The sequence below is a fragment of the Ctenocephalides felis genome, unplaced genomic scaffold (assembly GCF_003426905.1).
Source record: "Ctenocephalides felis isolate EL2017-DRISC unplaced genomic scaffold, ASM342690v1 CF-g0.4_SCAFFOLD_00704, whole genome shotgun sequence".
Classification (NCBI taxonomy): domain Eukaryota; kingdom Metazoa; phylum Arthropoda; class Insecta; order Siphonaptera; family Pulicidae; genus Ctenocephalides; species Ctenocephalides felis.
The window spans coordinates 6,681-23,796 of NW_020536858.1; the positions used below are offsets into that span (position 1 = coordinate 6,681).

Here is a 17,116-nt window from a genome sequence, read left to right on the forward strand (position 1 = left end):
TGAGCCCCCAATAAAATCATCAAATATTCCCTGGTGTGTAAGGTGCCAAATGTACGGCCATACCCAGCGTTATTGCAACCGTAGATTTATATGTGTCAAATGCGGCTCTGATCATGAGTCTAAAAGGTGTACAAAAGCAGCTGAAGCCCCGCCTCTTTGTTATCATTGCGGCGATAATCATACCGCAAACTACAAAGGGTGTTCTTACTACCTTCACCTTGTCGGTGCAGATAACGATCAAGCAACAATAGGCAGAAGTAAAGGGACTTATTTACACACAAATGCAAACCGGTCCAAATCCAACTTACACGACAATAAAATTTCACAGTACGCAAACTCTCAGCATATGTCTTATGCTCAGGTAATAAAATCGCAATCAAACCTATTTAACAACAATCAAAATCACATTAACAACAGTAATTCTCCATCGATGTCTGATTTCCTGACCGAATTTAGAAATATGTTTAGCCAGTTAATGGAACAAAAAACCATGATTGTCAAAATGTTATCAACATTAATCAACATTAATAAAGTTAAATAATGGCTAATATTTTAAATTTAGAATTATGGAATGCTAACGGCTTGTATCAACACAAAGCTGAAGTAGAATTATTTTTGAGACACAACAAAATCGACATCTTTTTAATTAGTGAAACACACTTCACCAAGTATTCAAACTTTTATATACCAAATTACAAGACATACTTCACTAACCATCCCGATGGCACCGCACATGGTGGGACTGCAATTATTGTAAAATCTAATCTTCTTCATTATGAGCTGGATAAATACGAATCTGAAATTTTGCAAGCCACATCAATTTCAATAATTAATTCATAAAAATGAATTCATTCGACTTATGTGTTTCTGCAGTTTACTGTCCGCCGAGGCACAATATAACCAGATTACAATTTCAAGATTATTTCTCTACACTAGGTAGTCATTTCATCGCCGGCGGAGACTACAATAGCAAACATGTCAATTGGGGCTCAAGATTAAATAATCCTAAGGGAAAACATCTATATGATACAATATATAAACATAATTATAGTGTTCTTTCTTCAGGTTCTTCCACCTACTGGCCGAGCGATCCTGCCAAAAAACCAGATCTATTGGACTTTTTTGTATCATCGGGTATAAGCTCAATTCACAAGGAAGTATGTACGAGCAAGCTATGACTTATCATCTGACCATAGTCCAGTAATAGCCAGCATAAGCACATCGGCAAGTATTTCTAAACCCTCCTCTAGGATCTGCAACCATAAAACAAACTGGGACATCTACCGGAAGTTCGTAGAAGACAAAGTTGACCTCAAAGTTAAACTTAAAAATTCCGCTGATATCGAAAACACCATCGATTCCTTTGATACCCTCCTACATGATGCTGCAAAGTTTGCTACTCCTACTCCTGTTACGATAAAAAACTCCTGTCAGACGACAACATATGAAATAAAAAGGCTCATAGCAGAAAAAAGAAAAGCTAGGCGTAGGTGGCAACATAGTCATTTGCCCACAGACAAAAACATTTTCAATAATCTGAGTAACAAGTTGAAAGCAAGGTTAAAGGAACTCAACCAAGAGAGATTTAATAACTATGTATCCAGTTTGAATCGTTTTGACAATTCTATCTGGAAACCCGTCAAAAATAAACTTAAACCTAACTTTCAAAATCCTCCAGTTTCTCCAGACGAAAAACTCACCTGGTAAAGCAAATGAAAACGCGAGTTAAAGAACTCGGCTGGCTCTTTGGACATACATCTAAATTATCTCTAGAAAACAAGGTCCTTATCTATAATAAGATAATTAAACCGTTGTGGACTTATGGTCTTTAGATTTGGGGCTGCTCAAGTAAATCAAATATTGCTCTTATACAACGGATGAAATCAAAAATTACTCGTATGATCACAGGAGCCCCCTGGTACATAACTAATCAGATGATCCATAATGATCTAAAGCATTTATTTAGTTACAGTTTAGTGTAGTGTTTGATCCAGTAAGTGACTTTACTTGTGAATTCAGTGCTTTTTAATTAAATATAGTGCTCCCGTCAGGGAGTACTATAAATTATCACTCCACAATACCTATTGTGGAAACATTTAACATCATTCACGAAGATCAAAATAATTTTACTCAACTAGTTCTTAACCAGATGACTTCAAAAAGAAATAATGATGATGCAGTAAACAGATCAACATCGTCGGATCCAACTCCTATTCCATCAAAAAGTAATATGTCTTCAACAGCAACAATGGATTTAGCGTCCACTGCACGCGATGTGATCGATTACACGAATAAAAACCCATGGCAAGAGGTAACTTCCGCTAGAAGACGTCGCTCGAACAACGCAGTAAGTAATGTAAGCGTTCCCATAAAATTAGCCAACAATTTTGGCGTTCTAGAAAACAATGTTTCTATACCATCAGAAGAGACATCAGATAATAAAAGATCTACTCCTCCGCCCTTATTTGTCTACGGACTTCGTGATTACAATCCTATGTTAGCGGATATTAATTCAATTATTAATAAAGATAAATACATCACTAAATACCTACCTAATAAAACTATTAAATTCAACATTTTTGAAATAGAAGACTACCGCAATTTTGTTAAATTTTGAAAGAGATGTCTTTCAATTTCGTGAAAGAGATGTCGTTTTTCATACCTACCAGATAAAAGCGGAACGCTCATACAGGGTTGTACTCAAATATCTGCACTACGCTACAAATAAAAATGATATCAAAGCCGCAATTGAAAAAGAAGGTCATCCTGTCAGAAATATTACTAATATTATACATCCGAAATCAAAACAACTGCTGAACATGTTTTACATAGACTTAGAACCCAAAGAAAATAATTCGTCAATTTTTAAAATGAATAAAATGTTAAACCAAATAATTCATTTTGAGCCCCCAATAAAATCATCAAATATTCCCTAGTGTGTAAGGTGCCAAATGTACGGCCATACCCAGCGTTATTGCAACCGTAGATTTATATGTGTCAAATGCGGCTCTGATCATGAGTCTAAAAAGTGTACAAAAGCAGCTGAAGCCCCGCCTCTTTGTTATCATTGCGGCGATAATCATACCGCAAACTACAAAGGGTGTTCTTACTACCTTCACCTTGTCGGTGCAGATAACGATCAAGCAACAATAGGCAGAAGTAAAGGGACTTATTTACACACAAATGCAAACCGGTACAAATCCAACTTACACAACAATAAAATTTCACAGTACGCAAACCCTCAGCATATGTCTTATGCTCAGGTAATAAAATCGCAATCAAACCTATTTAACAACAATCAAAATCACATTAACAACAGTAATTCTCCATCGATGTCTGATTTCCTGACCGAATTTAGAAATATGTTTAGCCAGTTAATGGAACAAAACACCATGATTGTCAAAATGTTATCAACATTAATCAACATTAATGAAGTTAAATAATGGCTAATATTTTAAATTTAGGATTATGGAATGCTAACGGCTTGTATCAACACAAAGCCGAAGTAGAATTATTTTTGAGACACAACAATATCGACATCTTTTTAATTAGTGAAACACACTTCACCAAGTATTCAAACTTTTATATACCAAATTACAAGACATACTTCACTAACCATCCCGATGGCACCGCACATGGTGGGACTGCCATTATTGTAAAATCTAATCTTCTTCATTATGAGCTGGATAAATACGAATCTGAAATTTTGGAAGCCACATCAATTTTAATAATTAATTCATAAAAATGAATTCATTCAACTTATGTGTTTCTGCAGTTTACTGTCCGCCGAGGCACAATATAACCAGATTACAATTTCAAGATTATTTCTCTACACTAGGTAGTCATTTCATCGCCGGCGGAGACTACAATAGCAAACATGTCAATTGGGGCTCAAGATTAAATAATCCTAAGGGAAAACATCTATATGATACAATATATAAACATAATTATAGTGTTCTTTCTTCAGGTTCTTCCACCTACTGGCCGAGCGATCCTGCCAAAAAACCAGATCTATTGGACTTTTTTGTATCATCGGGTATAAGCTCAATTCACAAGGAAGTATGTACGAGCAAGCTATGACTTATCATCTGACCATAGTCCAGTAATAGCCAGCATAAGCACATCGGCAAGTATTTCTAAACCCTCCTCTAGGATCTGCAACCATAAAACAAACTGGGACATCTACCGGAAGTTCGTAGAAGACAAAGTTGACCTCAAAGTTAAACTTAAAAATTTCGCTGATATCGAAAACACCATCGATTCCTTTGATACCCTCCTACATGATGCTGCAAAGTTTGCTACTCCTACTCCTGTTACGACAAAAAACTCCTGTCAGACGACAACATATGAAATAAAAAGGATCATAGCAGAAAAAAGAAATGCTAGGCGTAGGTGGCAACATAGTCATTTGCCCACAGACAAAAACATTTTCAATAATCTGAGTAACAAGTTGAAAGCAAGGTTAAAGGAACTCAACCAAGAGAGATTTAATAACTATGTATCCAGTTTGAATCGTTTTGACAATTCTATCTGGAAACCCGTCAAAAATAAACATAAACCTAACTTTCAAAATCCTCCAGTTCGTTTGGGGGTAACTTGAAACGGGCAGGTGGCAAAAAGGTTTAAAGCCTTATTATAATTTTAAAGGTATTTTACAAAATAATTACATTTTTAACTAATGCTAAAAAACTACCAATGGAAAAAAATACTTTTATTATAGATTTTCTAAGATTACCGTTTATCTCCCTCATTTCAAAGATTACCGTTTTGAAATCAAGGTTATAGCTGGTTATACATCTTTTTTTCTCAACTTTCAAATATTGCTGTTAAACAATGCTTAACTTTACTGATTTCTCACACATAGGTGGTGGCCCTTTTTAATCCCGGTCCTTCATATATTACTATTTATTCTTCGATAAATTTTGGGAAATTATTACTGGGAAAATAGTATTCGACGAAATATCCATTTTATCGATACCATATTCAGGTTCTGAATTTAAATAACTCAAACCTAGAAAATGTTTTATAAATACCAATGAGTATATAATTATACAAATGAGATCTTTCAGAGCACCGTGTTTGAGAAAAATATGCCAAAAAGTGCATTTTCTTTTTTTTAAAAATAAATATTTTGGCCTCGCTTACTCTGAGCATTTAGCCATCTACAACATTTTTATTTAGTTACATTCTAATTTTTATATCATTTTCAATCTATTTATGTATCCTATTCTATATTCTTCTTAATCTTCTTTTTATTTTCTTCAATTCTTCCTCTCTTTTTCAAATTTTTAATTCTATTTAACTTTCAGCTTCATTCAATTATTTTTTTCTTCGTTTTTCTTTCAAGTTCCAATATTCCACTTCTTACTCCTAATTCAATTCAACTGTACGAATTTTGTTATTCCTATTTTACTTAATTTTTATTCAAATTCTATTTAACAAATACAATTTTTATTTGATTTTAAATTAACTACACATATTATTTTTAACAAATTCTATGTCTATGACATTGAATTTTGCTTTTAACCTAAAAATACAACACCCTATCTCCCCTAAGATGCACTGTCTTCCAAAAATACACAAACCTGAATGCTCTTTCAGACCGATTGTCTCCTATATTGGCTCCCCTTTTTACAACATTTTGAAACTCATTTCTGATGTCCGGTGCATGTCAGATTGAATTTTACGGTTTATTATAATTGCATGAAAAGCTTACAAAAGTGTACAGAAAATTAAATAATTGCTTATTTAAACCATTCATAATCGAGACTCTAATGTGCGTTCCCAGTAAACCACAGAAGTTACCACCACGTAACTCATTTTGTAACTTTCGTTTCGAAACTGATGTTAAGTAAAAAAACCGATGCTGTTACGTATAGTTGCGACCTTTAACCACCGTCGACGCGTTTCTGTCGGTACGTGGCGTGGTACGTTGCATTGTCACATAGATTAGCCTTTGAAAATAGCCGTGAAGTGTTTTATGATCGAAATGTCAAATTAAATATAGGTTAACTCGGTTAGTGCATCGTGGACGCATAATTGAGTATTTTATCGTGTATGTTTGAAATGCAAGATATTTCCTTTATTGAAGCGTTATTTATTAATTGCTTTTATATTTAGTGCGAAATCAGTTGTAGAAATTAGTTAAACAGTCAGCTGCAAAAGTATTTAATATGAAACCGGCAAATAAGGCGAGTCTAATTGTACTGAAACATATTTTAATTTATAAATTATTATAATAATGTTTAGTCATTTGCAGTATATAGGCCGCCTGCAATGCAAAGTCTGTTCTTGTATTGTGATAATTGATTTGTCATGTAATAATTGAAATTTCTAACACACCAGTCAGAAACATAACCTCAATTCAGTGATATATGAATAAAGAGATGTAAGTTATATGGTTTTATACATATTCATTTTTTATAGTTTTATTAGTATCAGAACTATTTAGCTAAGCACAAACTGATATAAGTTGGTTTTCAATTGTAGAGAAAATTACAGTGCTGATAACCCCTACGAAAATGGATTTCAAACTAGGGAAATTTTCTCCAATAGAGAAGATAAATACAAAGTTAGATAATATATTAGAAATTATTAATCCTTTGTCACCAAAAAAAAACAAGCAAGGCTTGAAAACATGCGAGAAGAAAAATAAGAACACATATCGATAAATAAGAACACATATTAAGATTAAGTGTTGAAAAGAAAATGAATTGTGGAGTATTTCTTAAGTGATGATATTGTATTACAGAATAGGTATATTAATGTTTTACACAAAGAGAATTTTAACTAATATGATTTAGTACTAATTTGTAATGTTTTACTTTTAGGAAATTAACATATTTAATACGAAACCAGCAAAGGTGAGTATAATTGCACTGTTTTTTTTTTAATTTACAAATTATTATATTAATGACTAATTAGTTATTTTCAGTATATAGGTCATGTGCAATGCAAATTCTGTTTATGTATTGTGATAATTGATTTATCACATAATTATTGAAATTTCTGACAGACCAGTCAAAAATCACATAACCTCAATTCAGTGATATGATGTGAATATTATAGGTAGATAAGTGTAATATATATGGTATCATACATATTCTTTATAATTTCATTAGTATCAGAACTATTCAGTTAAGCAAAAACTGATATAAATTGCTTTTCAATTGTAGAGAAAGAGTGCTCATAACCCCTATGGGTTATGTCAAAATGGAATTCAAACTAGGGAAATTTGCTCTAATCAAGAAGATAAATTGTCACCAAAGAAACAAGCAAGACTTAAAAACATTCAAGAAGGAAAACAAAGAATGCACCGGATATCACACATTATATGGATTAAGTGTTGAAGAGAACATGAATTGTTGAGTATTTCGAGCCTGATGAACTTGCATTACAGAATTGGTATATTAAGGTTCTACATGAAGAGAATTTTAACTAATATGATTTAGTACTAATTTGTAGTGTTTTACTTTTAGGTAATTCAGATCTTGAAAATTAATAGGATAAAATCAATGCAAGAAAATTGAGTGTGTGTTCATGGAATAATTATCTCTGTCATATGATCGTAGGAACTACATAGTCATTAACTTCAAATAATGAGTATGTTTAGAGGTAATGTTCACAAATGACTAATTTGTTCACAATGTTTTCAATTCAAAATTTGTGTACAATGTTTCTAAGATGTTTGGTTCTATTTTAGATGCATTAACAGATGCAAGTGAGTTGAACATATTTAACGCAAGACTTAACTTTGCCAAGTCTGATTTAACTGAAGTTGCCAAGAGAGTTAAACATAATACATATTATGAATAAATAATTATTTTTATAGGCTAACATTTTATGGACTATCAAATTTTAGTTTTCTAATGTTAACTATGTAATATGTAAATTATGTATATTGTAAATGATAATATTTAATAAAATTACTAAATATCCGAAATTATTATTAATATTCTATATTTGCAGGAAATTTAATTAAATAAGTATGTAACATAAAAGACACCTACACGCTTTTTTATTCAATTTAGATACGTAGCAAAAATGTAACCGCGGTGTATTAGTGTGTAACGAAACAGCCGTTACGTTCTTGCCCGCGAAATAGATGCTTCTGTGTGCCTCCCAGGTTACGTACCTGATTCGTGCGGACGTGCCAGCGTTACGTAACGTTCATGGCTTTGTTACGTTTTGTGGTTTACTGGGTTGGAATCAAAAAAATGTCTTACATTTTAATCAAGATTTAGAAGCAAAAATGGAATCGGACTGTAAACCAACAGAAATCCCAAAACTACGAAGGACCGTAATTGGATCGAGCAAATTTAGCAAGATTCCTCGCGAAGAAGGTCGGACCAATATGTTTACATCGGAAAAGATCTCGCTGCGTTCAACTTCATCAGTTTCTGACTCAATGCAGGAAGTATTATCATCTAGTAATAATGCATCTACAAGTCTCTCTCATCCACAATCTGATGTCAAGAAACCTCCTAATTCATGGCAAGTAGTCAATTTCAAAAAAAGAAAAACATCATTTGAACCATTAGGAATAGATGTCAAAATTCAAAACAGATTTTCGGCCCTTTCAACAATAGACACAGCTAACGATGACAACTCAGTTAAACCGGCTCCAGTCAGTAAGCCGCCTCCAATATTTATTTACGGAGTTGACAATATTAATGATATGTCAAATCAATTAAATGAAATAATTCCGCACGATCAATATTTCCTGAGAAGTTTAGCTAACAATACATTTAAAATCCTATGTAATTCTGTAGACCATTTTCGAACTTTATCCAGACATCTAAAAGAAACTAATGCTGTATATCATATATATCAATTGAAAGAAGAGAAGGCTTATAGGGTTGTTCTTAGAAATGTACGGTAATGTATTGTAATTTCAACAAGCACAGAGTCAATTAAATTAGAACTATTAAAACAGGGTCATGTCGTACGTAATATCCTAAATATTAGACATAGAATAACAAAAGAACCTCTTAATATGTTTTTTGTTGATCTGGAACCAAATAGAAATAACAAAAATATTTATAACATTTACAAATTATTCAACTGCATTATACGCGTCGAACCACCGAGAAAGTCTAATAACATTATACAATGCACTCGCTGTCAACTCTTTAATCACACCAAAAAATATTGCAATAGACCATTTGCTTGTCTAAAATGCGGTGACAATCATAATACAAAAACTTGTACCAAAGATCCGAATGCTCCGGCATGCTGTTATTTTTGCGACGGTGCTCATCCAGCTAATTATCGCGGTTGCTCTTACTTCCAAAAAATCAAAGAACAAAGAAACATAACTCCAGTAAATCAATCAGTCATAAATCCAAATCCAAATAACCAAAATTTTAAAAATACTAATAATCTAAACAACATTTCTCCGGCCTTGAAGCCAACAATTCATGGCTCTTCCTATGCAGACATTGCAAAAAACAATTATTCTGCTTCTAATCATTCACCATCAAATCCCGAATCTGATTCTCTAGCAACATTTATTTTAGAATTTAAAAATGTCTTCAATCAGCTTATACAACAGAACACCGTTATAATAAATATGTTATCCACGTTAGTCAATAACATAAACAATGGCAAAAATAATTAAAATTGCTGAATGGAATGCCAACGGTTTATTACCTCACAAAAATGAAGTAGAATGTTTTTTAAAATTAAACTTAATAGATATGTTATTAGTCTCAGAATCACACTTCACTGAAAACAACTACTTTGCAATTTATAACTACACTACTTATAACTGAAATCACCCAAGTGGCAGGGCTCGCGGCGGTTCGGCTATATTAATCAAAAATAATATAAAGCATTTTGTTCTACCTGTATTTGTGATGATTTTCTACAAGCAACTCAAATTTCTGTTGAAACAAACTTATATAATTTTTGTGTTTCTGCTGTTTATTGTCCACCAAGATTCAAAATTTCTTGTGCTCAGTTTTCTTCATTTTTCTCTCAATTAGGTAATAAATTTATCATTGGTGGTGACTTTAATTGTAAACATATTGCCTGGGGTTCTAGACTGACTACAGCCAAAGGTAAGATACTTTATGCAGCCATCGGGCAAAATAACCTCTCCTTTATTTCAACTTGCAGTCCAACATATTGGTCTTCTGACCCTACTAAAGTTCCAGACCTTTTAGATTTTTTTATTGTAAAAGGTATCGATTATTCAAATCTTAATATTGAATCTAGTTACGATCTCTCTTCAGATCATTCTCCAATACTTGTGACGTTTAGCACATTTCCTACTCCAGCTATCAACAATCATATTCTACACAACAATCTTTCTAACTGGACTGAATTTAAATCCATACTTGATTCAAAATTATTTCCAAAATTTAGGCCTACAAGCGCAATTGATATAGAGAATAAAATAGAATATTTTTCTGAGATTGTACGTGAAACAACCAAGCAGATAACCCCGAATATTATTCCAAGAAATGATAATCTAATAATTCCACAAGAGATTAAGAAGCTAATTGCACAGAAACGAAGAGCAAGACGTACCTGGCAACATTCTCATCTACCTACGGATAAGACATCCCTTAATCATCTCAATAACACGCTGAGGAAAAAAATGAAAGAATGGAAGAATTGTACATTCAGGTCGTATTTATTGCAGCTAAATAGGTACGATAATTCCATATGGAAACCAATCAAGAACAAAAGTAAACCCCTACTACAAAACCCTCCTCTGAAAATAACTAACCAAAACGGTTTCATTTGGGCAAAAAGCAACGAAGAAAAAGCGGAGGCATTTGCTGATCATCTAAGTAGCATTTTTAGCGCTCGAAATATTTCCCAGAATAATTTAATTAACAATTTCGTAAAACAACCCATTCATTCTACACCGTTAGGACATTTTTCACCAAATGATGTCTTATGTGAAATTAAAAGGATGAAAAATAGATCTTCGCCGGGTATGGACAAGATTACTCCAATAATGTTAAAAGAATTGCCTACAAAAGGTATTTTATATATAACGAATATTTTCAACGCCATTCTTCAATATAATTATTGGCCCACAGCGTGGAAGACTGCAGAAATTATTATGATCGCTAAACCAAACAAAAACCACCACACTGCTAGTTCATACCGTCCTTCTCAGGTTTTATCGATATTATCGAAAATTTTAGAGAGACTTTTGTTGCAGAAATTGTCAGAAGATCATCCGAATGATAGTTGGATTCCTCACCACCAGTTTGGCTTCAGAAAAAATCACTCTACAATTCAACAATGCAACAGAACGGTGTCTCGTATTCTTGAAGCTATGAATAGAAAGGAACACAGCGTAGCCGTATTCTTAGATGTCAGCCAGGCTTTCGATAAGGTTTGGCACTCAGGACTTCTATATAAAATCAAAACAACTTTTCTAAACTACTTCAATATCTTAAGCTCATATTTGCCTAATAGAAAATTTAGAATCAAAATTAAAGATGTGACTTCGAGCATCAGAAATATAGAATGCGGGGTACCACAGGGCAGTGTGCTAAGCCCTGTACTTTATCTTCTTTTCACAAACGATATGCCCACAGATGATCTTCTAACCATATGCACTTACGCCGATGACATAGCAATTATTTCATGCAATTCCGATCTTGCGAGCAACTTGTCAGTTACAAAATTATTTATCTAGTCTCGAAAAATGGTTTTTAGATTGGAATATCAAAATCAATATCGAAAAATCTCAGCATATAATTGTTTCTCTAAAACATCACAACAGTCCACCTATCATCATGAACAATTCAATAATTCCACTATGCAATTGTGTTAAATATTTAGGCATGCACATTGATTCGAAATTGACATGGAGAACGCACATTGAACATAAAAAGGAACAAATCCAACTGAAAATAAAAGATTTTTACTGGCTTTTTGAGAGGAAATCTGAAATCTCTCTCGATAACAAGGTACTTTTGTATAAAACAATCATAGTGCCCATTTGGACTTATGGAATCGAACTATGGGGTTGCTCATGCAAATCTAACATAAACATCATTCAAAGGTGCCAGAATAAAATCCTGCGTATCCTTACTAATGCGCCTTGGTATATTTCGAATTTTTGCCTACATAAGGATTTGAAAATCTCAACAGTCAACGAAATGATCAAGATTAGAAGTTCATCTTTCAACAACAAATTAATCCAGCATACAAATCCTACAATTCAAGCGATTCAGAGACCGATAAGAAGATTGAGCAAGAAATGGCCTTCCGATATACCAAACACCTAGCCCAATGTCTGCACGCGTCCTGACGTAGTACGCGGCATACATCATCACGTCATCGTTCATTTATGTTATTATTTTTGTATTACTGTTTTAATTTAATTTTTATTTTAACTTTTTCCATTTTATATTCAATGTATTGCATTTTTTGTTTTTTTGTATTTTTTTTTTGCTCATATCAATTTTGTAAATAAGACATTAAAGTCTTGATTAACAAAAATAAATTGTAACAAAAAAAAAATTCTGATGTCCTAAAAAATGTCACAATCAATTTTCCCTATTATGTCAGGAATTCGTACCAATTTGTGAATTTAATTAATAACCGCAACATCCCTGAAAATCACTTATTTATAAGCTTAAATGTGGTCAACCTTTTTACATGTGTCCCACATGAATTAATTCTAAACTCAATCGATAAACGTTGGCACACAATTTGTAACTTTACTGACTTTCCGAAAACAGTCTTCACTCATTTTATCAACACTATTCTAAATTACTCATATTTCCATTGCCAAGACAACTTTTATTCTCAAATTAAAGGCGCATCTATGGGATGTCCCTTATCTCCCGGAATTATAGACTTAGTTTTACAGACCCTAGAAATTTCCGTTTTCTCAACTTTAAAATTTCAGATTAACTTTTATATTAGATATGTAGATGACACTTTTTTATCATTAACAAAAATCATATAAACACAACACTAGATCTTTTCAATAACTTTAACAATAATTTAACTTTCACATATGAACTACAGAATAATAACAGACTTAATTTCTTGGATGTATCCGTTTACAATACTAACAACATTATTCGAACAAATTGGTATAAAAAAACTACATGGTCGGGTAGATACTTACACTTTTCCTCATACTGTCCTAAAAACTATAAAATAAACACTATTATTTCCCTTACAAACCATGTTATTTTGTTGTCTCACCAAACTTTCCATCCACAAAATTTATCCCTGATAAGAATAACTCTAATTGAAAATGGTTACCCAAAAAATCTTATTCATTCGGTTATTCAAAAAAGACGAACTTTTTTAAAAACACAAATTAATTCTCCCAACACCACTACCAACATCAAAAACACCAATCTTATTTACTGCAGCATTCCATACGTTGAAGATTTATATTATTATTTTGCCAAAATTCTGTTAGATGAAAACATTTTAGTATCAGGCTCATCCTTACACTCCTTCAAAAAATTTTTTACGAACATTAAATCCCCTACCCCTTCCAATTTCAATACTAACGTAGTATATTCTGTTTCTTGTAATGACTGTGCTTTCCAATATATTGGACAAACCTCGCAATATGTACACAAAAGAATGAGACAACATGAACTAAAATGACAACATGAACTAAAAGTGTGGTCCACCATAAACAAAAAAAATTCAAAAGTACCCTAGTACAGCACTCTATTGAAAACGCCCACTCGTTTAATTTCACTCCAAAGATCTTATATCATGAAAGTTGCGTCTTCAAGAGATTATTTGCGGAAAGTTGTCTTATTCTCATGAATGTTTCTAATAGTGTCAACATTAGATTAGATCACAATCTATTACATGATTCATATTTAAATTTTTTACACTTTTTGACAAACAATTAATATCGACTTTCATTTAAGATCAATAATTTAAGTATTCACTTCCTAACATATAAAAACCCACACATACAATCTCACAGTTCTCAAGGGTTTACACGTGTTACGTATGACTTAGATTTAGTTAGTTCGTTTCCAATAGCCGATCTCATAACATCGAGAGAATAATATTGTTTGTGTTTTCAAATAATAATTTTAAAAAAGACAAAACTTATAGTAATTTTGATTTACAAAATTTACCTCTTCGGCGGAAAAATAACTCATAAATTCATTTTTTGTTAAAATCTTGTTTAGTGAAAAAGTGCTAACGTATATTCAAACATACAGGTAATTAATTCAATTTTGTCATTAACCTTTTCTTAAAATTTTCCATAACTTTCAAAAATATATATATATATATATATATATATATATATAATTTTTAATATCCTGTTAGATAATCCACTCATTTATTTTTATCATTTTTATTTTGATCATATTATCATATTTCTGGACATTATTATTTTTTGCAATTAATTTATTATTTAAGAAAAATCCATTTTTTTTCTTAAACATATTGTTTGCTTAAATCTCATCAAGATCATGTTTTTTGACAGATGTTCTGAAGATGGAACGTACCTAGTTCCGAAACGTCGACAGTAAATAAATAAAGAAATTGTTTTTCAAAAAACTTTTCTTGTTTTTTATTACTTTTGGATTCTTGTTCGAAACTCTACAATATATATATATATATATATATATATATATATATATATATTGTGTATATATATATATATATATATATATATATATATATATATATATATATATATATGAGTTAGTTCTTGAGGGCGATACATCAAACAAAGAAAAGCCAAAGATTTATAAAATAATCTTTATTTCCAAACGTTTCGACATTCAATTTAATGTCATCATCAGTGGATATTACGTTGGTTAGTTACATATAGAGAAGTGTACACAGCACTAGAGATTTGGCACTAACATTATACAACTAACTTGTCAGCACTATGCATTTTTTATATAATTTTTTTGTATGATGTAAACAGAAAAATGATAGTTTTATTGAACAAACATGTAAGTAGTATTATGTAATTTCTGCCACGACTTCTGTACTTTGCTAGTACCGAGGCTAGTACCGATACATGCCTCGGTACTAGCAAAGTACAGAAGTCGTGGCAGAAATTACATAATTCTACTTACATTTTTGTTCAATTAATCAATAAAACAATAAAACGATATGCCAATTAACTTAAATTCAATATCGATTGCAGTAATTATCACAATCAGCAAATACTTTAAATACGCCATTGTAAGGTGTTTGCAGTCCCACTTAAGCAGTATATAAAGAGTACTGATTGAGTTGGAAGTTATAGTTGTTTTAATTATATCATAGTTGCCATAGTCACATCAGAGTTGCTGTAGGCCACAGCATAGTTTCTGTTGGCCTCAGCAGAGTCGCGGTATTAGTCGTTATTAAGATAGTTGTTAATCATTGTAAGTGGGTGCTAATAAAGTATTGTTAAAAATAGTCAATCAGTGTTGTTCCTTAGAAGTGACAAGATATTTCAGCCAATATCTTAATAAGAACTCAAGGCAATCCGAAGCTTACTATTACTATAACCACCGCTCGGCAAGGCTGTATTGACTAGGAGGTCAATACGAACCACGTTACCAACCACCCCATTACATTTCATGGTGTCCAGAAGTGCGATACCTTGTAGTGAAGAATTAGTATTCGAACGTGAAAACCGAATATTTTGCACCCCGGAGACTGCAGACTCAAGGGCGGATTCAGCAACCCAGCGATACTAATTCGAGGAACTAAGGGTATTAAGGTGGCGGCTCTACCAACACTAAACCGTAAGCAACCCGCAACGACAGCGACTCATTCTAAGTAAGTGACAAATTTATTTTCCTTTTTCGGACATCACACTACCAGAAGATGTCAGCAACTCTCCCCAGGCAAAGTTAACAATTTTTTCTTTGGAAAAGAAATTTGCACATCCAGGAATGACAACCAGTTCATCTAAGATTTGAAGAAAAATTTTTTTTAGATGGAAATTATGTAGATGGAAATCCTGTTAGTGTAATTATTTTAATGTCAATTATATTGATTAGAATGGTAGCTTGGGTTAATAATTCTATAACAGCGGACAGTTGATTAAATAACTATTACAGCAGTTTTAACAATCACGAGCGAAATATAATTTAATTAATGTTAATTTTATAGTTTTATATAGAATTCTCTGAAGGGTAAAAGAGTCATCTTCAGCTAATATTCATTCCTTGAACTTCGCGAATCGGTTTAGGTATGTTGATAAAGTTAGTAACCCGGCTTTCAAGCGGTCTAATGCCAACATCGTCGATATCGTCGATTCAGAATGATATAACTTCAAATTTGGCTATTAATGCCGTTTCTATGGCCAATGTGCTTGAAGGTCCTCTTATTACAGACTTCCACGTTTCATGTATAGTTCCTGTAAACTTATTGGAAAATCTGCCAATAATTAATGAAGGAGACATAAAGGTTCTCTTATTTCAGATTTTCACATTTTTAATAGTTCCGGTAAACTTATTGGGAAATCTGTTAAAATTATTAAAGGACATAAATGGGGTAGAAAGACTCAAAAGAATAAATATAGGGTTATTAAAAACCCAAAAGAATAATTATAGAGTTATTAACAACCCAAAAAAATAATTGTAGGAGTATTAAAATCCCTCATAATATTAAATTTTGTTAGTAAAGCTAAAAACATGTTATTGATGACTATTTATTTGGCTTATATAGAACCTTAGAGGTCAAGTAACTTGTAAAGTGCACTGAATTGCACAATGTCCCTTCTAAATATTTTAGTTTTACGACCGATGAATATACTGATTAATTTAACTTTTAATTAGAAAAATTATTAATAATAAAATAGTATTATTTTAAATAATCAACTGCCCGTTCTACCAACTGTTATAGAATAGATGGGGAAAATTTTAATTAATGTTAATAATATAATCACAACAATCCCCGTAATATAGAGAAAAAAATATATTGGAATTATTGATACAATATGATTTTCTAATTTCATGGTGTTATCACACGATTACCGACAGTTGAACTGTGCACATCGCAGAGTGTTATCAGTAACGTTACAACAAGCCAGTCTACCTGTAGTCAAATAATAACAAACATATTATACCTCTACAGTGTATATATCTAAAACCGCCATGTGCCCTTTGTGGGTACAAGCAAGTTAATTTAATTCTCTATC

The 17,116-nt window shown here is 32.2% G+C and overlaps 1 long non-coding RNA gene across 1 annotated transcript; it reads left to right on the forward strand.

Moving 5' to 3' along the window:
* Positions 1-6,495: 6,495 nt before the first annotated feature.
* LOC113367463 lies at positions 6,496-7,051 on the forward strand. Its single transcript, XR_003366306.1, has 3 exons — positions 6,496-6,756; positions 6,831-6,863; positions 6,935-7,051. It is a non-coding gene; the product is annotated as an uncharacterized LOC113367463 (long non-coding RNA).
* The last annotated feature ends 10,065 nt before the right edge of the window (positions 7,052-17,116 follow it).